The 22,242-nt window shown below is 40.0% G+C and overlaps 1 protein-coding gene across 2 annotated transcripts in view; it reads left to right on the top strand.

Moving 5' to 3' along the window:
- Positions 1-2,598: 2,598 nt before the first annotated feature.
- Positions 2,599-22,242, top strand: part of STYK1 (serine/threonine/tyrosine kinase 1) — a 55,832-nt gene continuing 36,188 nt past the window's right edge. Inside the window, exon 1 of one of the 2 annotated variants that reach the window (XM_030939969.1) lies at positions 2,599-2,702. The gene's annotated coding sequence lies outside the window, so the exon portion shown is untranslated. The remainder of the gene's footprint in view (positions 2,703-22,242) is intronic. The other variant, XM_030939970.1, reaches the window with a different exon arrangement.

Here is a 22,242-nt window from a genome sequence, read left to right on the forward strand (position 1 = left end):
AAGTTGAGCTGCATTTCCAGATAAAGTTGGAAGAATTCGCCTGCCTCGCTTTTGTGTTATATTCCGTTGAAAACAGTTCCAGAGCAAAGCTACCTTGTGTACACAAGGTCTCATACAGTTTTATTGTTGCTGTTGTATTTTTCTGTGAAATAACTCTACCAGTTGTACTTAGAGTCCCCTCTCACTAGGACTCTGTTAAATTTCATAAGGGCTTGGCCAAAGGACATTGAGATGCAGACACAATGCTGAACCCCAAGCTATTCTTGTTAGTGGAAAATACCTTTGTGCTTTGATTTGCTTTTTTCTTATAATGAATGACTTTCCAGGAATTCCTCCATGCCTTCTGTAAATAGATTCCACCCCACTAAACCAATAGATTCCTTCCTCACGACTGCAGAATCATACAAGAGGGAATATACTAAGTAACACATGGATGGATGGCTTTAACAGCTTAGAGGAGAGCAGGATCTGGCAGTTAGGATTCATGTAGACTAAACTGGAGAAGGAAGAGACCTCCAATGTGTATTTCAGTGTGACTTCCCACTACTGTTCAGTACTTAATCTGGACAGAGAGATAATGGGCATTCAACAAATTCCTACGGAATTAATAATGAGGCAGAAATAATGAGCTGGTGGAAACACTGGAGCCAAAGCATCGTTGACAATGAGTTGGAGGCTCATAAATTTGAGATGGAGGTAATAATTGAAATTACAAGGGAATGAAAACTTGAAAAGAGAAATAATGGATATTCTAACCATCTTATTAATGAGTATAATGTGTGGGACTAGCTATACATATATACCTCATTGTGTATTTCTGCTGTTTAACTCAGACTATGTGGTACTTACTTGTTTCCGTGTCTGGGCATTACCATTTCCAGTGTTTTCTCTATCTCGAAATGTTTTTAATGTATAATTTATTTGATTTGCTCAACAAAATTGGAGAGTAAAATTTTGCCTCCCCTTTCTGTACCATATATATATATTTTTTAATCCTAGAGGTTATAACCTCTATTACCATAACAGTAACAAGATTTTAAACAAAATTCTGTGCATCAGAATGAGTATCTAGCAATACACTGCAGAAATTTAAAAAATGAGTAAACCACTTTATCTGTCATCAAGGAGCATGCTTGGGGAGGTAGAGTAGAAAATTACATCATATGAAGTTCCAAAGAGTTCATTTGGCTTTGATTTATCACTTATGACACAAAGGATGGAAAGAACAACTAACTGATGAGATGTCTTACTCTCTCCTTTTGAGGTAAAATTCACATAGCATAAAATCAACCATTAGCCATTTAAAAATGAACAGTTCAGTGGCATTAAGTACAATTCATCCTGTTTTTAAAAAGCCCTAAAGGAAATGAAAATGCCAATAGAGAAAGCTCTAGAGAATTGACATATCTCAATCCTAAATATTCCACATTACATTGCACCCAAGTTCTTTTTGCTCTAATGAATGTCAGTTTGTGTTTCGTATGCGTTCAATGCTGAACAAACTGGTGACATATTCAAGTTTCCTATGACCCATATTTCTTTAATAGAATTTGTATTAGGTGTTAATATCTAACAGAATTCCTTCAGCTATCTATTGTCTTAAGTATTTTCTATTATTTTAGTTTCCATGTGGGCAGGTAACATAACTTATTTGTTCACTGTTTCGCCAGAGGAGAACCCAGGACATAATGGGATACACACACACACATATACATATACATATACATATACATATACATATACATATACACATACATATACATATACACATACATATAGATATACGTGTGTGTGTGCGCGCGCGCTCTAAATGAATGATCAATTACGTAATATTGGGATTTTAATTCCCATTAATTCCTTATAGGTTCCCCCACGTCTCCGCAGTGATCAGTACTATCTTTTTTTTTTTTTTTTTTTTTTTTTTTTTTTCAGACGAAGCCTTGCTCTGTCGCTCAGGCTGCAATGCAGTGGCACAATCTCGGCTCTATGCAATCTCTGCCTCCTGGGTTCAAACGAGTCTCCTGCTTCAGCCTCCTGAGTAGCTGGGATTATAGGCGCCCGCCATCACGCCCGGATAATTTTTGGATTTTTAGTAGAGACGGGGTTTCACCATGTTGGCCAGGCTGGTCTCGATCTCCTGACCACAGGTGATCCACCCGCCTTGGCTTCTCAAAATTCTGGGATTACAGGCGTGAGCCACCACTCCCGGCCCGTCAGTATTACCTTGGAACACCCCGGCAAAGCCTTCAGGTGGAGAACGTTCCTGGCGCAGAATAATCCACCTGAATGTGAATCCTGACTATTTTTAGGCGCCAATGGAGGCCGCTGCTTTGGGGCCGGCCGTGAGGTGGCGCTGTTGCCCTGTATCGTGACTCCGTTTTCACCTGGACTGGAGTCTCCGTGATACCTGGCATCTAACGATCACTATAGATCAGCAACAAGTCCAGCTTTTACAGTTTCAGCAGAGGTTTCCTGTGGCTCGCGTGTGGCGAGTCCCGGAAACCTCGGAGCCCGCAGACTTCCCTTCGCGGGAGCCCGCCCGAGCTCCATCCTTTGCCGGCAGCCACGCCCCGCAGTGGGAAGGAGGGACTGAAAAGCATTTCCTTGAGGCTGGCACACCTTGCCCTACCCAACCCGGTCATTATTTCCCCTCTGACTGGGCTGGTCCCACCTGAAACCGGAGTGACCACAGGAGGGACACGGTAGTGAACGGGGTATGGGGGGCGGGCGCGGCGGGGAAGGTAAAGAAGGTGGGAGGGGAATGGCGGCGAGGCAGCTGGGGGTGGACTTTGCAGTTGGGGAGGGAGAAAAAGGAAAGAGGCTGGGAGCGGAACGGTTGTGATCTGCTGTTTGTGTTTATGTGAACAAACAGAAATCACCAAGTGAATTAACCTGTGTTTCTTCGGAACAAGCATCTTGTGGGGTTTGGCTTCTGTGTTTTTATATGGTAAGGGACTAAACCTGCCTCAGCAGATTTGGTGCGGAGAGAAACATGAGAAAACCCAGGAATGGGGGACCTCTGTTTATTCCTGGAGAGGGGGACATCAGGAGACGGGGGAGGGAAAGAATGAACTTACAGGAATTACTTGTCAGAGGACTGCATAGCCTTTCAGACCATGGGCTCATTGCTTTCAGCTTCAGCTTCTTCAACTGCAAAGCATAAATACTGGAATTACTTTCCAGGGTTGTTGCGATATTTAAATGAGATATCAATAACCATGATTAAAAAGGGTACAGCGTGATGTGCTATCCCTTGCTGACTGAATCTCTGTTTTCTTTCTTTCTTTTTTGGGGGGTGGGGAGAATGGGGGAGGGAGTCTTGCTCTCTCACCCACGCTGGAGTGCAGTGGCGCGATCTCGGCTCACTGCAACCTCCGCCTCCCAGGTCCAAGCGATTATCCTGCCTCCGCCTCCCAAGTAGCTGGGATTACAGGCGCCCACTACCACGCCCGGCTAATATTTTTGTATTTTTAGTGGAGACGAGGTTTCACCTCTGTTTTCTTTTTAACGTCTTTTTTCCTCTTTCATTTTTCTCTATCAACCCCTCATCCCCGCTTTGTCCCCTTTCTTTCTTTCTTTCTTTCTTTCTTTCATTTATGCGATTGTTGCTTCCTTCTGTAATGAGTCCTCTCCACATTGGAGTTTCTTATACCTATGAGACCACACTTCCTTGCCACTGGGTGGGAAGTGGTTGTGGCAATAAAGGAGTCGAGTTACTATAATGTGCAGCACAGCTCAACTGAAATACACCTGGAAACGGAACTCTGTGCTTTCTACCCGGTTTTTCCCCCTCAGTACACCGGAGTCTCCACTGACAGCTAGCTGGGCGGCAGCTAGGTCTTTCAATGAGACATCATGAAGTATTTCTTCAATGAAAATCATACGCTTTTTCTTTCAGTGCCTCCATTACTGTATGCGTTTGCTAGGGCTGCTGTAACAACGTACTACAAACTACATGGCTTTTGGCACCAGGTACCAGGGACTGATTTTGTGCAAGACAATTTTTTCATAGATGCGGATGAGGTTGGTGGGTCGGATGAGGTTAGTGGGAGATGGTTTCAGAATGAAACTGTTCCATCTCACGTCATCAGGCGTTAGATTCTCATAAGGAGTTCACAACCTATATCCCTCACATGAGGTGTTCACAATAGGGTTCACGCTCCTATGAGGATCTAATGCCTGCGGGCACAGTGGCTCACATCTGTAACCCCACCACTTTGGGAGGAGGTGGTGGGTGGATCGCCCTGAGCTCAGGAGTTTGAGCTCAGGAGTAGCTGGGACTATAGGCGCCCGCCACCACGCCCGGCTAATTTTTTTTTTTTTTGTATTTTTGGTAGAGACGAGGTTTCACTGTGTTAGCCAGGATAGTCTCCATCTCCTGACCTCGTGATCCGCCCGCCTCGGCCTGCCAAAGTGCTGGGATTACAGGCGTGAGCCACCGTGCCCTGCCCCTGAATTTCCCCTTTTTATAAGGACACTAGTCTTATTGGATTAGGGTCCATCCTAATTACCTCATTTTAATTGATTATTTCTGTACTATCATCTCCCAATAAAGTTACATTATGAGTTCTGGAGGTTAGAATGTCAGCATATTAATTTTGGGAGGGTTTACAGTTCAACCCATTAACAACTAAAGTCTTTAATCATGCACAAGTTAGTTGAGCATTGCATCTATTTCAGTTGTCTCTGGCAGAAACTAATTCCCACCTTTCCCAAACCCTCACAACCAGTCCCAACCAACACGTGCTCCGAAGTTCTGCCAGGAGTTATGTGATTCTGCAGCTCTGTTTTCTTTTAACCTGAGTTTATACATTTCCTGTTGCCGCTGTAACAGATTACCACAAAGGTGGTGGCTTAACACAACATAAAGTTTTATCTTACAGTTCTGGAGGTCAGAAGTAAAAATGGATGGGTACGTCTCCAGATGGATGGTTCCTTTTGGAGGTTCTAAGGGAGAATCAATTTCCTTGTCTCCTCCAGTCTCTAGAGGCTGCTTACAATACTTGGCTCCTGGCCCCTTCCTCCATCTTCAAAACCAGGAATGGCCGGTCGAGTGTTTCTCATGTCTTCTCATGCTGACGCTCACACTTTTGCCTTTCTCACACTTAAGGATTCTTGTAACTGCACTGAACTCACTGAGTATTCCAGGGTAATCTTTCTATTTTAAGGTCAGTTGATTCATTCCGTCTGTAACCTTAATTCCCCTTCGCTATTTCAACGCTATTAAAAATCAACATATTCATAGGTTCTGGAGATTAGGACATGGACATCTTTGGGAAGCCATTATTCTGCCTACTATACCTGAGCTTTCCCAACTGGGTATTCTTTATTTTTATTATATGTATATTTAAAATTTATGTTTAATTTTAAAAAATTAAAAATTATATATATATTTATCATATACATGTTGTTTTGAAATATGTATATATTGTGGAATGGTCAAATTAAGCTAATTAACATAGTATTATTTCACATATTTTTGTGATGAGAACACTTAACATCTACTCTCTTAGCAATTTTCAAGAATACAATACATAGTTATTAACTATAGCCACCATGTTGTAAGTAGATCTCTTGAGCTTATTCCTCCTTGTTAGGAAGAATCCTTTCATATCCTCTGACATCTTTCCAACCCCTCTAATTCCCCCAACCTCTGGTAACCACCTTTCTATTCTCTACTTTTATGAGTTCAACTTTTTTAGATTCTACATATAAGTGAGATCATGGGATATTTCTCTCTTTCTGCCTAGTTTATTTCACTTAACATAATGTCTCCTGGGTTCATCCATGTTGTCAATTTCCATTTTTCAAAAGGCTGAGTAATATTTCATTGTGTTTATACTATATGTATTTATACTTTATTCGTTTATCCATTGATGGACATTTACATTGATTCCATCTCTTGGCTATTGTGAACAATGCTGCAATAAACATGGCGGGCAGACAGCAGTATGTCTGAAATCAGACATACTGATTTCATTTTCTTGCTATCTATACACAGAAGGCAAAACATTAAGCCTTCAGAATAAAAGTAAGATAATGTACTCAATAAAGAACACCATATACAAAAGTCAAATCACTATTGGATGTATACCCAATAGTGGGATTGCTGGATCATACAGTAGTTTACTTTTAATTTTTTGAGGAACTTTCCTACTGTTTTCCCTAATGGTTGTACTAATTTACATTCCCACCAACAGTGTGCAAACATTCCCCTTTCCCTATATCCTCTCCAACACTTATTTTTCATTTTTTCGATAATAGCCATTCTAACAGGTATGAGGTAATAGCTCATTGTAGTTTTAACTTACATTTTCCCTGATGATCAGTAATGTTGAACATTTTTTCACGTATGTGTTGGTCATTTGTGTGTCTTCTTTTGAGAAATGTCTATTCAGGTCCTTTGTTCATTTTTAATGCGATTATTTGTTTTCCGCCTATTGTTTTAGTTCCCTATGTATTTTGGATATTAATCACTTACCAGACATTAATCACTTCTCAGATGTTTCTCCCATTCCATGGGTTATCTCTTCACTCTGTTGATTTTTTCCTTGGTTGTGCAGACATTTTTTAGTTTGATGTAACCCCATTTGTCTATTTTTGCTTTTGTTGCCTGTGCTTTTGGATTTACGTCCAAAAAAACCTCACCTATCCTAATATGATGGAGCTTTTCTCTATGTTCTCTTCTAGTACTTTTAGTGTCAGATCTTACATTTAAGTCTTTAATCCATTTTGAGTTGATTTTTGTATGTGGTGTTCTTTATTGAGTATATTATCTTATTTTTATTCTGAAGGCTCGATGTTTTGCCTGCTGTTTATAGATAGCAAAGAACTTTAAATATTTTATCTGAAGAAAAACAACCTGCTTAATGATGGAACAAAAAATGTGTCCCTATTGAGCTGAAACCTGGGTACCATGGACTTGCTTGCTATATATACTGTTAAAAACTACTCCCCATTCCCCCTTGTACTTTTAGTATTGTAGTTAATCATCTATTTTCATAGATGAATTAGCTACTTATTTATTCAACAATCATATGAATTCCGATATATGCCAGACACTACTCTTGGTGCTAGGGATACACCAGTGAACAAAATAGCCGGTCCCTAAATTTTTATTCTCTATTTCATGCTTTTTCTTCTTACTTTGCCACTTCATTTTTGTCCTCCCCACCAGCCCAGGCTCAGCCAGTCTCCAGTTCTCCAACATGCTTTCTGAATTTAGATGTAGCTAGTGTTCTGTGCCTACTTCTGGCCTGTGCTAATGAGGGACCTAAAGAAGCTGCCTGTGCTCTCCAGGAAATTACAGTCTTGTTGGGAAGAAACAGATAATAATAGGCAAACTGGTTAAGTACTGAATAAGGAGGTTGGGTATTAGCATATCATGTCTTGGCATAGTTTCTAACTGGAGAAAGTGAAAGTAGAAGGGAATGAATATGCACGAAGGTAAAGAAGCTAATTATGGCCGGTGGGGTGCAGTGGCTCACGCCTGTAATCCCAGCACTTTGGGAGGCTGAGGCGGGCGGATCACCTGAGGTCAGGAGTTTGAGAGCAGCTTTGCCAACATAGTGAAACCCCATCTCTACTAAATATACAAAAAAAAAAAAAAAAAAAATTAGCCAGGCATGGTGGCAGCTGCCTGTAATCCCAGCTACGCGGGAGCCTGAGGCAGGAGATTAGCTTGAACCCGGGAGGCGGAGGTTGCGGTAAGCTGAGATCATGCCACTGCACTGCACTCCAGCCTAGGCAACAAGAGTGAAACTCTGTCAAAAAAAAAAAAAAAAAAAAGAAGAAGAAGAAGAAGAAGTAGAAGCAGCAGCAGCAGCAACTAATTACACAGACATCAGTGTAGAGTGGATAGAGTCCTCTCTCAGTCCAGGGGACCTGAAATCTGTTTTAAGCTCTGTCTTTGTGAGCAAACTACAAGGCGTCTACCTCAGGGGTCCTTAGTTGTTTGATTATTATTTTTATTCCTTTTAAAAATGAAGGGTAGAGGTTGACTGGGAAATTGCTGGAGATTCTTCCAGGTTAAAAAAAAAAAAAGAAGTCTTTTATTTTTGAACTTTGCAGAATTTCTTTGAGATTTCTGACCAGAATAATAATAAGATAGTTTAGAGTTTAGAGGAGATGGTAACTTCTGGATAGGGAAAGGATAATGGGGATGGAGTAAGGGGTTTCTATCCATCCGTTGGCTTAAGACCTCATTTCCTGCAGAACCCTCCTCAGCCCAGGTGGCCTTCCTCACTAGCTTTTCCTCCCTATACCTTCTGCTGAATTGGGCCGTTAGAGTTCAGCCCTATCACATTGTGAGTACTACCTCCTAAGGGTGAGTCTTCAGGAAACATGAACATTTCCTGATGATCACTCTTTCCTTAGCCCCCAGCAGTCTAGGTCGTATCCAAGCTTCTGAGTATTATGTGCTTCCCTGAAAGCCATCTCAATCAGTTTTCTCATATTTCTCTTTCACAATAACCCTTCTTGGCATAGTGACAACAAGGAATATCGACAGTTAATTTGTTTTGTTTTGTTTTTTGAGACGGAGTCTCACTCTGTTGCCCAGGCTGGAGGGCAGTGGGATGATCACAGCTTGCTGCAGCCCTGACCTCTCAGACTCAGGTGATCCTCCCATCTCAACTTCCCCAGCAGCTGGGACTACAGGCGTGCACCACCATGTCCAGCTAATTTTTGTATTTTTTTTTTTTTTTAAGAGACAGGGTCTTGCTGAAGAGCCTGGCTAACCAGGCTGGCCTGGAACTCCTGGCCTCAAGTGATCCTCATGCCTTCATCTTCCAAAATGCTAGGATTGCAGAAGTGAGCCGTGGAGGCCAGCTGACCGCTAATTCTTAACAGTTGCCATGGTCAGAGCAAATCAAAGGTAGTGTTTTAACTTTTATGACCCAAAATTTATACTTTTATGCTTTAAATTACTGGCCAAAATAAAAAATGAAAAGGAAACCTGCTTTAGTTTTTTTCCTCTGTAGCTGTTAACCTTTTATAACCTCAATAACTAGCCGCATCTTTATACATTTAAGGGTATTTTCAAAAATTGTTAGATAACAATATATAGAAATATGGTAGTTTTAGAATATTGATCTAAATTAAAAGTATTATATGTATATAATTCTAGGCTAAGTTAGAATTCTAGTAAGGACACAGTAGTGGATGCCAAAGGTTTAAGGCAAAAAAATGTATTTCAAACTATACATTGTGGTTATAGAAAAATCACAGTAATATACATGTGTATTAGTCCTTTCTCACACTGCTATAAATTAGCCAAGACTGGGTAATTTATAAAGAAAAGAGGTTTAATTGACTCATAGTTCCTCATGGCTGGGGAGGCCTCAGGAAACTTATAACCATGGCAGAAGAGGAAGCAGGCACGTCTTACACCTCTTACAGAAGAGGTGGCAGGCGAGAGAAAGCATGTGAAGGAAGCAAAGGGGGAAGAGCCCCTTATAAAACCATCAGATCTCGTGAGAACTTATTCACTATCACGAGAACAGCATGGGGGAAACCACCCCCATGATCCAATCACCCCCCACCGGGTCCTTCCCTGGACATGGGGGGATTATGGGGATTACAATTTGAGATGAGATCTGGGTGAAGACATAGAGCCAAACCATATCAACATGTAATATCCACATATGAAGTCAGATGCCTTTCTGGAAAAAGCCTTGAAATGATTGGTTTTAGTTGCACACTCAGACATTGAATGATTTAACCAGATGTACTGTGTTGTGGGAGATGAATGCAGGGTTTGTGTTAGACAACTTTAGGAGACAGGATTACTTTATATTCATATTATGCTACCAGATAAGTGGTGAAAAATACTTGCCAAAGGTGCTAATTTGATGTTTAGAGAAGTTGATCTCAAGTACTTTTTTTTCTGACAATAGTCAGCTACCAGGACCAATTGTATGTCAAGTCACCCCTAGTTTGTGTCAGTGAAAAAAGGCTTAGAATCAACTTCTCCAAAGTCTCGGTTAAGTCAGATCAGGCTGGCTTCACCTAGATAGGAAAAGCTCCTGGTTGACCCTCACCTACAAAAATTAGCTGGACGTGGTGGTGGATGCCTGTAGTCCCAGCTACTGGGGAGGTTAAGATGGGAGGATCACTTGAGCTTGAGAAGTGAAGGCTGCAGCTCTTTGACACCTCTTCATCCTGGGCCCAAATTTAGTACCACTTCTGGCCAGTTAGAAGCTATAATAGCAAGAAAGGACTTGTTTTAGTAGTAGAATGAACAGGTTTGGCTTATGATTCAAGGAAGGAGGAGAGAGGAAACTGGAATGCTGAAAATTGATACTGACCTCCTTGTGGTCACATTTATTCTATAAGACTTATTCTCCAATTCCACAAATCCAGCCCATCTGATGTGAAACCACATGGCTTCCCTGACTCCTACTTCTGTGGTCTTTCCTCACAGTGCTCAAGGCCTGACTCCTTTAACTTTCCTTGGGGCTGATATCTCAGTATAAGTCAGAGCGAGTTTTGGCTGAGGAAGAAAAAAGAAGCAGAGTATTAATTAGAATATTCTTAAAGCCCCATCAATGAAAACACAACTGAGATATAAATATTGTAGCCTTCATGTATCTGGTAGAGATTGGCAGAGGCTAGTCTGGATACATGTGCATCCCAAAGGCCCAGAAGAAACTATGAAAGTGTATGCATATTGTGAATTGCAAGGGCCAGCGTCTTCTTCCTCAGTCTCATCCCTACAAAACTCAACTGAAAAAAATAGATGGAATATCCAGTCAGCCGTATGAAGGGTGGGAAATTGTAGCAGGAAGAGCACCAGATAGAGATGCCAACATACAATGCTTAGGTGCTAATTAACTATTGGGAGGTATCTGAACTCTGTACCTTAGTTCCCCCAACAGTAAATTTGGAAGTTAGGTTTTTGTTGTTGCTTTCAAAGCACCCTTGTTATTGTACACATAGGGCATTCTTTGGCATTTGTGAAGCATCTGCTGTATTTCATAGTGTATTTGTCAAAGAGATCAAGAAAGAGACAACAGAGTTGCTGTTCTTATGTTTTTTGTTTCTGTAACAGGGAGGTGTGATTATAGTGGTACAGAAGGTATGGGATGGTTACCTCATTTACAGTGTGTGAACGGCATGGCTTTCTGACACTGAGAATTGAACCTGCTGTGTTTGCAGTCTTTCTTGAAGCCCAGGTGGTTCCCATAACCCCAAATGACCTTGATTTCACTCTCTGTCTCTTTTCCTCACCCATGTTTCATACTTAGAGACAGTCTAATAATGGATTCATGATTGGAAGGTCCCACATCTGATTAGATCTCTGATTCATTTTCTGACTTATGCAAGTCACCTTTTCACTTAAACTTAGTTTCCACATGCAATATGAAGTTGGTAAAATATCCATGAATTATTGTGAAATGGTTTTCTATTACAAAAATAATTTTGAAAAATACTCCAGTTTTACAGCATTAGAAAAAAAGAAATGTAGGTAAACCAAATGTGATTTAAAACTACAATTATAATCTCCCCTCCCACACCAAAATCATTTTTTGTAGGTCTCCTTTTTTGGGGGGCTAACATTAAAATGAATTATTCTTAATTCGTTAACATTTACTAGGAAATAGAGTCAGGCTCACTTGAACTAAGGTCGTAAAAGTGTGACCTTAGGATATCTACAAACAGACAGACAACACAAATTTGACAGTATCAACAAGACATAACTAGTGACAGGTTGTGGGTTTATAAATATTCAGATAGTGTGTGAGATAGATTGCTCACAAAAAGAAGTTCATTGATCCTTGGCATAGAACTCTCTGTTCTGTGCTAGATGTACTAGCATCTTTACACCTGAGTTTAGGGTTTAGCAGGGATATTGGGGGCTGCATCTTTCTGGGCTTTTACTTAAATCTCAATCAGACATATTTTTGGTGCCTAGGGAGCGGTGGTCTCTGTAGGAGGATGGATAAATAGAAGTAGTTATGTTAATAGGAAGTTAGGGATGCAGATTCTTTGGACACAGTCTCTCGTCCCTGCAATTCATGACAACCTGAGAAATTTAGATCATCCCCTGTGGGCTCTCAGGGGAAAATGAGCTGGGTTCTGACATCAAGACAACTATAGAATGTAGTGCCCTATAGTCTGTCTACTTATCCCAGGTATGAGAAGGATCAATAGTGGCACTGTATTACACCATGCTACTTCACATAGAATGCGTTTCTGGCCAGTCTCTGGGAGGCATTTGTCGCCCGACCTGTCCTAGAACAGATTCTTCCAGAAACAGAACATTCTGTGGTCTCACCAAATCGCACACAAATTCTGGTTTAACCTTTAGAGGCCATGGAACTATAAAGTTTATTATCAACAAATGTTACTTGTATACGAAAAACTGCAAAATATCCCAAATATCCATGAAAGAAGCTAAAGAAGACCTAAATGAATGGAAAGACATATTGTTTTCTTCAATGGGATGACTTCATACTGTTAAGATAGTGGTACTCCCCAAACTGATCTACATACTCAACATCATCGCTATCAAAATTCCACCCGTTTTTGTTTTTGTTTTTGTTTTGTTTCCGAAATGGTCAAAGTGATTCTAAAATTTATGAGAACACAAGGGACTCAGAATAGCCAAAACAGTCTTGAAAAAGAACAAAGTTGGAGGAATCACACAGTGATTTTTTTTTTTTTTTTTTTTTTTTTTTTTTTTTTTTTTTTTGAGACTCTGTCACCCAGGCTGGAGTGCGGTGGCGCGATCTCAGCTCACTGCAAGCTCTGCCTCCCGGGTTCACGCCATTCTCCTGCTTCAGCCTCCCGAGTAGCTGGGACTACAGGCGCCCGCCACTGTGCCCCGCTCATTCTGTATTTTTAGTAGAGATGGGGTTTCACTGTGGTCTGGATCTCCTGACCTCGTGATCCGCCCGCCTCGCCCTCCCAAAATGCTGGGATTACAGGGGTGAGCCACCGCGCCCAGCCACACTTAATGATATTAAAACTTATGACAAATCTACAGTAATCAAGACTGCGTGGGCTGCGTGCTGTGGCACGCGCCTGTAATCCCAGCTACTTGCGAGGCTGAGGCAGAGGGAATCCCTTGAGTCCAGAGCTTGAGGCTGCAATGAGCTCTGATCACACCATTGCACTCCAGCCTGGGGGACAAAGGGAGACATTTTCTCTAATAATAATAAGCCTGAAAAAGACTATCTTTAATAATAATAAAGAGCAGAAAACGAGTGTTTTTAACAAATTGTGCTGGGACAACTGGATATTCACATGCAAAAGAATGAAGTTGGACCTTTACCTCTAATTCAAAATGAACCAAAGGCCTGAATGTAAGAACTAAAACTATGAAATTATTAGGAAAAACGTAAGTGTAAATCTTTGTGATATTGGTTAGGCAATGGTTCTTTTTTTTTTTTTTTTTTTTTTTTTTGAGATGGAGTCTCGCTCTGTCGCCCAGGCTGGAGTGCAGTGGCACGATCTCGGCTCACTGCAAGTTCCGCCTCCAGGGTTCACTCCATTCTCCTGCCTCAGCCTCCCGAGTAGCTGGGACTACAGGCGCCCACCACCTTGCCCGGCTAGTTTTTTTGTATTTTTTAGTAGAGACGGGGTTTCACCGTGTCTGCCAGGATGGTCTCGATCTCCTGCCCTCGTGATCCACCCATGTCAGCCTCCCAAAGTGCTGGGATTACAGGCTTGAGCCACCGCGCCCGGCCTGGCAATGGTTTCTTAAACACACATCAAAAGCACTAGCAATCAAACACAAAATTGTCAAAATTAGAAACTATTATGCTTCAAAGGCCATTATCAACAGTGAAAAGACAGCATAACAGCATGGAAGAAAATATTGCATGTGATGTATCTAATAAGGGTTTAGTTTCTGGAATATGTACTGGGTACTTATACAATAAAAAGACAAATTGTCCAACCAAAAAAAATGGTAAAGGAGTTGAATGTACATTTCTTCAAAGAAGATATACAAATGGCCAATGAGCATATGAGAAATGTTCAGCATCAAAATGCAAATCAAAACCACAATGAGATATCATTTCACACCAACTATTTGGGTTACAGTAAGAAAGACAAAAAGCAAGAAGTGTTTGTTAAGGATGTGGAGACACTGGACTCCTTATAAATTACTGGTGGGAGTATAAAGTGATGCAGTCACTTTAAAAGACAGTTGTCAGTTGCTCAAAATTTAAACATAGAGTTACCATGTCAACAATTTCACTCCTACATATATACCAAAGAAAAATGTAAACATGTCCACACAGAAACTTGTATGTGAATGTCCACAGCAGCATTTTATATAAATGTGAAAAAGTGAAAACTATCCAAATGCCCACCCACTGATAAATGGCTAAACAAAATCTCTGTGTATATCCATACAATGCAGTATTATTTAGCCTCAAAAAGGAATGAAGTACTCTTTCATGCTACAACATGGATCATCTTTGAAAACATTTGCAAGCAAAAGAAGCCAGCCAGTTACAAAAGTCCACATACTGTATGAGTCGATTTATATGAAATGTCCTGAATAGGCGAATCCATAAAGACAGAAAATAATTCATGAATCCCCGGGGCTGGGGAAGGGAGCAGTAGGGTATGACTGCTATTGGGTAGGAGTTTCTTTCTGGGGTAATGGAAATATTCTAAAATAAGATAGTGGTGATGGTTGCATACTTTTGTGACTATAATAAAACCACTAAATTGCACACATTAAAAGGGTAAATGTTATGGTATATGAATTATATCTCAATTTAAAAAACAAGTAATATTAAAGATAATTCTAATTTTACAAAAAAAACTAGTTTTTGAGAATTTACTGGAGAAACAGTATAGGACAGATTTTAAGAACATGGATTCTAAAGCCAAATGATCTGGGTTGGAATCCATCTTCAGTGCTTACTAGCTGTGTGATCTGGAGCAACTTACTTAACCTCTCTGTGCCCCAGTTTCTTCATCTGGTAGAATTAAATGACTAAATATTTGTGAAGTGCTTGGAAGAGTGCCTAACACACGACTACCACAGTACAAATGTTTGCTGTTATAACCACGTGCAATAAACTGTACTAGGTAATAGTGGGAATCAAAACCAGTATTGAGGAAGTTTGTGTAAAACACAAATGTCAGTTAAGGAAGAGCAGAGCAGGGTGGATTCCAAAGCAGATTGCTTCACTCCGTTTATTGGCTGGACTCTGCTCCATGCCGATGTGTGAAAAGAGTCTGGGTTTTGTCCAAGAGGAGGAGGCGATGATATGGATCGAGAATATAACATCTAAATTTTGCCTTCTTACTTGGATCCTGGGAAAAGGTCCAAAAATATGTTAGAGGAGACAGATGGGGACTAGCAAGGAATGGTTAACAATACTTAATATATACTTGTTGTTTAATGTAAATAAAAATTAGGCAAAAAATTTTTCAGGATTTTCCTCTGGAATTTTGGTCATAAACTCATGATGTTTCTCCTCCTGTTCTGATTTGAAGATTACTTTTTTCTTGAGACAGTTTTAGTATTTCATTTCAAAAAGTAAAGGTCAGACTGTTACCGGAAAGGGGTTCCAATCCGGATCCTAACAGAGGGTTCTTGGACTTTGCTCAAGACAAAATTCAGGGCGAGTCCATAGAGTAAAGTGAAAGTAAGTTTACTAAGAAAGTAAAAGAATAAAGAAATGCTCTCCATAGGCAGAGCAGTGGTGTGGGCTACTTGACTGAGTATACTTACCGTTATTTCTTGATTATATGCTAAGCAAGCGGTGGACTATTCATGAGTTTTCTGGGAAAGGGATGGGCAAATCCCAGAACTGAGGGTTCCCCCTTTTTAGACCATATAGGGTAACTTCCTGATGTTGCCATGACATTTGTAAACTGTCTTGACACTGGTGGGAGTGTCTCTTAGCATGCTAATACATTATAATTAGTGTATAATAAGCAATGAGGACCACCAGAGGTCACTTTTGTGGCCATCTTGGTTTAGGTGGGTTTTGGCTGGCTTCTTTACCACATTCCGTATCTTGTGACCTGTATCTTGGGCTGACCTCCCATCTCACTCTATAACTAAGAATGCCTAAACTCCTGCGAATGCAGCCCAGTAGGTCTCAGCCTCATTTTACCCCATCCCTATTCAAGATGGAGCTGCTCTGGTTCAAATGCCTCTAATATATTTCTCTCCTCTCCTTTACGAGGGGACCCTTAATCCTAAGGGTTGTAGAGGGATGAAGATCCATCTTCTGTAACTTCTTCAGGCTGAATAGTGGCAATGATATTGCTGCCTAACTATCAGTGTCTTTTGTATTTAGGGTAGATAGAAGCTCAGTCAGAAAGCATCAATATGCAGATGGTCATTCATAACTCTTGATTTCCCACAAAAGGTAATATCTGGAATATTAATAAGTGTTCAATTTAAGAAAACAATCAGTAAGCTTATACTGCATTCCTACACAAAGGGTACAAAAGCAATATATTCTACAAGAGTAGAGCAAAATAAACAAAATTATCCTAAGTAAACTAACAAGATTTTTGTGAAGTGAGCAACTGTTGGAACCAAGATGATATGGGGTCACTAACTGATTCCAGTACTTACCCAGAATTGGAATACTAATCCAGATTTTTATATTACCCATCCATCTTGTTTCTTCTGAGCTGCAGTCAGAGATCACTGGTTGATTCACAGGAATAAGCAGGGTCAGTCTAAATTGCAGAAAAAAACTAAAAGCTGATGGAACTAGAATCTAACAACAGGTGTACCATAGTTCTTGAAACATAGTTTTTCTATCTCCTCATTTTGACTAAAGACAAATCATAATAGAACTAATTTGTTTGCAAAAATAAGCTTTAGTATTATACTTGGCCTGATTATTTATATGAAGTTCAGCAAGAATAATTATTTTTCACATAGGTTCTTTTTAAATTATCTCTGATGAAACTTTATTCCATCGGGAATTTCAGTTAAGAGTTTTTAAAACTCCTTGAGCTCAGCCACGGTTTTGTACCATAAAATACCTATGAGTTGGATAAATTCCCCTCCTCTTGAGGTCCCAAGATAACTTGGGGCTCCTGGGCCCATCAGAAAATGACATTCTTCACTTACCAGAGGTCAGGAACCCTGTACAGGGACTGCATAGACGAGGTATGTGGCCAGTTTTCCCAAGGAGCTTTTATTGGCTGTATAAGTCAAGTTTAATTCCTTAAAGGAGAGCACGCTATTCCAGTCAAAGACTTGGTAATAAAAAGTTTATTCAATTGTATCCTGTTGCAAAAGAAAGCATTCTTTTTCACTTATGCAAATAACTATATTGCCGTAAATTAAGCATACTCACAAATAGTTTCCAAATTCTGGAGAAATCAGAGAGAAATATGCTCTAAAATTTTGTTTACAGGAGTATTGCCACAAGCTATAGAAAACTCAAAGATTTTCTCTACTCTGAAAAACAAAGCAAAGAATTAGCAATGTTTTAAGCAAAAAGTCACAAAATGATTATTTCAGTCATTCCTCATTAGTTCAATCCATGCAGTTAACTCCTGTTCTGTTTGATATTCATGAACATTTCAGCTCTCCATGAGAATCATGAAAGTTTTCTCCTCTATCCTAATGTCACAATCTCCAAAGTTATTAGAAACCTGCATTCAAGAGCACCTGTCAAAGTCCTATTGCTGATTATAAGGCACTTTTAAAAGAGGATCAAAACAAGACAACAGTTGTCTGTGAATGACAAAAAGTCTTAGGGCAGTCACAGTCAGACATGATTGACAAGGAAATGTGGTTACCTCTATGGCACACAATAATATTACGTAACAATTATAATTACTAACAATACACTAAGTTATATTAGAATTATAGGAGCTTCCCATAATTTTGGAACACATAACCAAGAACATATTTATTCAAATACAGCCCAAAGAAAGTCAAACATAATTTTATATTTTATAATGCTTCCTGTATGATTTCTATAGATTTCTATACCACATTAAGCCAAATACGGCTCTTCTGGACTTTAGGGGACCTAATATGAAAAGATTAATTAGGTCAGAAAAAGACATAATTAATCATTTGATTTTAGAAAGTTTGTCAAATATCGAAGGTTTAAGCACTTGATATTACAAACATAGAATCTCAGGTCACCATAAGTCGTTCATTTAGCCAAAATGATAACTCAAAAATTTTGAAAAGACAAAAAACTTTACTTATTAATACAGGGAAGACAGCTTTCCACACAATGCCTCTTTTCCTTCCTGTCTTTTTCTTATAGTTTAGTCAAAAGGCAAACAGAGTTTCATTTTTAAAAATATTACACAAAAATCTTATTCAAGAGAGAAAGCCAGATTTTACCCTTTGCATTAGTGTACTGTTAATATCAATCCCAATTCTTAATAAAACCTTATAGACAAATCTATTCAATCTTAAGCAGTTACACCAAAAGGTAAGATTCCCATAAGCCTTTTTAAACTCTTTAAAAGGAGCAGATCAGTGCTCTAAGAACACCCTGTTGTGCTTTTATTCCAATGTTCAATTTACATAAAAACTGAATAAGACCCCTTTAACTTTAGCCAATATGTTCACACAGAATTTCCTTCACAAGATTAATTTTTCACAGATCTTCCACAATTTGCTCAAACTTTCAGGATAAAGAATACTTACAACCCCTTAGCCTTCTAAACCAGGCTAAAAAAAAATTCACATTCCCATGCCTTCTTATAATCTTTTACCAAAAACACATTTCACTTTCCTTACACACCTTGCATGTTAAAACTGTTTTTCGCCGGGCGCGGTGGCTCAAGCCTGTAATCCCAGCACTTTGGGAGGCCGAGACGGGCGGATCACGAGGTCAGGAGATTGAGAACATCCTGGCTAACACAGTGAAACCCCGTCTCTACTAAAAAATACAAAAAACTAGCCAGGCGAGGTGGCGGGCGCCTGTAGTCCCAGCTACTCAGAGGCTGAGGCAGGAGAATGGCATAAACCCGGGAGGCGGAGCTTGCAGTGAGCTGAGAACCGGCCACTGCACTCCAGCCCGGGCGACAGAGCAAGACTCCGTCTCAAAAACAAAAAAAAACAAAAAAAAAAAAAAAAAAAAAAAACAAAAAAAAACCTGTTTTTCCGGTTGTCTCAATTATATGTTACAATGTTAACTCTTAGCAACTTTTATTTTTGGTGAAAAACCTGGTAAGTAAGTCATTTTAATTAGGTACTAGGTGTGAAGCTTAGGACACCAGACAGAAGTACAAGATAAGATCTGATTCTCTCCAGCATAGCCAGGGGGCATGGTGAATTCTACATATCCCCAGGCCTTATCTAGAATCTAATGTCTCTAAAGCAGGTACACCAAACAATTTTCAGAAGTCAAATAAGCAGTTTATGACCTTAAAGCATTTAGTAAATCTAATATCTTATCTGCCTAATTTAGACCAAATATGTAAGTTTGGAAGACGTTTTTATTTTACCAATAATCTTTAAAACTGTCTTTATTTCCCAAAGCTTACTAAAGTTACATGAACTAAAAAGCCTTACAGTTTTTATTTTTCTGACAAAATATTTGATTTAAGTGCTTATTATTTTTAAACCAATTAATCAGAGCTCTTTCATATATAAACATTACACATACAACACATACGAATACACAACAGACAGAAGATCCAGTAGTTGTAAGATTTTTCATTTGCCAGTTTTTAAGTTTCTTAATTGAATTACTGGCTTCAGGGAGGAGCCCTTTGAGGAAGAGGGCCAGGAAAGCATGTAATTTCTAGAGCCTAACAGGCAGGCATAGCTGGAAGGCAAAACAGATTTAAAAAAATTAAGGGTCCCATTTTTATACCAGATGTTGAATCTCCAAAAAGAGGAAATCAGTCCACATCCTTTGGGACTCTTATCTCTCAGTGTGGCAATGGGGACACTTCCATATCTTCCAGGTGGCCAAGAGTATACTTCTCTGATACAAACATGCAAAGAGCCGAGTATCCTCCCCCCATAACTTCCGTTAGCCATCCCTAAAAGTATGTTTCCTAGTTATTACAAACCAAAGCTCTCTCATAATGAGAAGTAATTTCTGATACCCACAAAAGTCAAAACCATCAGATAACACAATACAAAATGAAACACAGCATTCGATTTTGAGAGGGATTTATTTATCCCCTTTCAATTCCAGTGGTTTCATAAGGAAAACAGAAGCTTTTTTCCAAAACAGGATCTGTGGCAACTCCTCTGCTTTCCCCAAGGACTCCCAGGCTGTTAGAAATTGTTTTAGATCACCTCATGTATATCAAGAGTGGCAAGAAGACAAAATGGAGAAAAGTAATTGTATTCATCCATTTTTTTTTTCTTTTTTCTTTTCTTTTCTTTTTTTTTTTTTTTTGAGACAGAGTTGCCCAGGCTGGAGTGCAGTGATGTGATCTTGGCTCACTCCAAGTTCCGCCTCCCAGGTTCACACCATTCTCCTGCCTAAGCCTCCCGAGTAGCTGGGACTATAGGCGCCCACCACCTCGCCCAATTTTTTGTATTCTTAGTAGAGACGGATTTCACCATGTTAGCCAGATGGTCTCTATCTCCTGACCTCATGATCCGCCCTCCTTGGCCTCCCAAAGTGCTGGGATTACAGACGTGAGCCACTGCGCCCGGCCCTGTATTCATCCATTTTCACGCTGCTGATAAAGACAAACCTGAGACTCGACGATTTACAAAAGAAGAGCTTTAATGGACTTACAATTCCATGTGGCTGGGGAGGCCTCACAATCATGGCGGAAGGCGAGGAGGAGCAAGCCATGTCTCACGTAGGCGGCAGGCAGAGACAGAACCTGTGCAGGGAAACTCCTACTTTTAAAACTCTCAGGTCTCACGAGACTTATTCAGTATCACAAGAACAGCATGGCAAAGATCCACCCCCATAATTCAGTTATCTCCTACTGTGTCCCTCCCACAACACATGGGAATTATGGGAGCTACAAGAGGAGATTTGGATGGGGACATAGCCAAACCCTATCAACAATTCAGTCAACTGAGAAGAAAAAATTTTTTTTTCCTCAGAGAAATAAGATCCAAGAAGAGAAAAATTATAAAGACCTTTTAAATATACATATAGCTCATATATCTGCTTTTAATTAAAGCTGACTTTTAACCACAGCACTTTAAAAATCCTCTTAAATCTCTTATTACCTGACTTTAGCCAGGCCAAACAATCCATTTTTCTGGCTTTTAAACTCTACCAAAAGTAACCTCCCAGATGAAACCGGTAAGCCTTCACTAAGGTTATGACTTAATCACAAGTGTACCAGTATTTTAAAAGAGATGGTTAGCAGTTTTTACAAGATTTAGAGTCTACAAGGTAGCTTGGAGAAAGGAAGATTCAAGAAGGGAAGATAGAAGTTGTTCATGGAGGGGAATAAAATCAACAAATGGCAAAGATCACACAAATATCAACCAGAAAGTACTAATTCCCTAAACCAGAAATTAAACCCCGAACCAGGGATGCCACTGTGAAAAGACACAACCTTAACTACTAAGCTACAGCATTGGGAAGTTTCCATTGCCTTCCCAGAAAGGGCCTAGAGCAGACAGTTTTGAGCCAATGAAGGATTTAACCGCTCAAAACAATTTTTAGAGCTAACTATGTCATAAACTCCAAAATTGCTGTCCTCTGGATGGCAGAGACTAAGAGAAAGTACTGCCACGTGGTTACAAGGTCAAGCTCCCAAGGATGTAAAACAAGATGAGAGAGAAACCCTATCCAGCTTATGGAGTCCTAAGCCTGTGTTCTATCCCAAGGTACCTCCCCTTTATGACTGAATAACACAGAAAGACAAATTCAACCACAAAATACACCAGATTCGCTACAGCGTTAAGACAAGCATCGTGAATCCTTTTACTCATTAATCAAAATGTTGCAAGAGCTGGTGATTTCTACCATTCCTGCAACTGGTTTGTACAGAAAGAGGAACAGGAAGGGATAAAAGTGTTGCCTACGGTGGGGTGGGGAAGCCAAGGAGCTCAGGGAGACTAGAGAAAGACCCAGGTGGCCACTTGTCAGTAGTGAAGGATGTTTTCTAGCAGTCCCATCAGCTCTCAAGTTTCCCCCTTTGGGGAGAAAAAAGCTCCCCATGTCTGGTGATCCTGTACATGCCTAATCCTGTCACCCATGGCTGTCAGCAAAGAGTGCAAGGCAGATTAATCCAAAGAGAATAGCAGTTAACATCCCATAGTGTTAAATCCACTTTTAACCAAGAAGGACTTTACTGAGAGGAGCCTCTAACCCCTAAATCTTCGGAAGGACTCTAACC

This window comes from Rhinopithecus roxellana, chromosome 10 (assembly GCF_007565055.1).
Source record: "Rhinopithecus roxellana isolate Shanxi Qingling chromosome 10, ASM756505v1, whole genome shotgun sequence".
In the NCBI taxonomy this organism is placed as follows: domain Eukaryota; kingdom Metazoa; phylum Chordata; class Mammalia; order Primates; family Cercopithecidae; genus Rhinopithecus; species Rhinopithecus roxellana.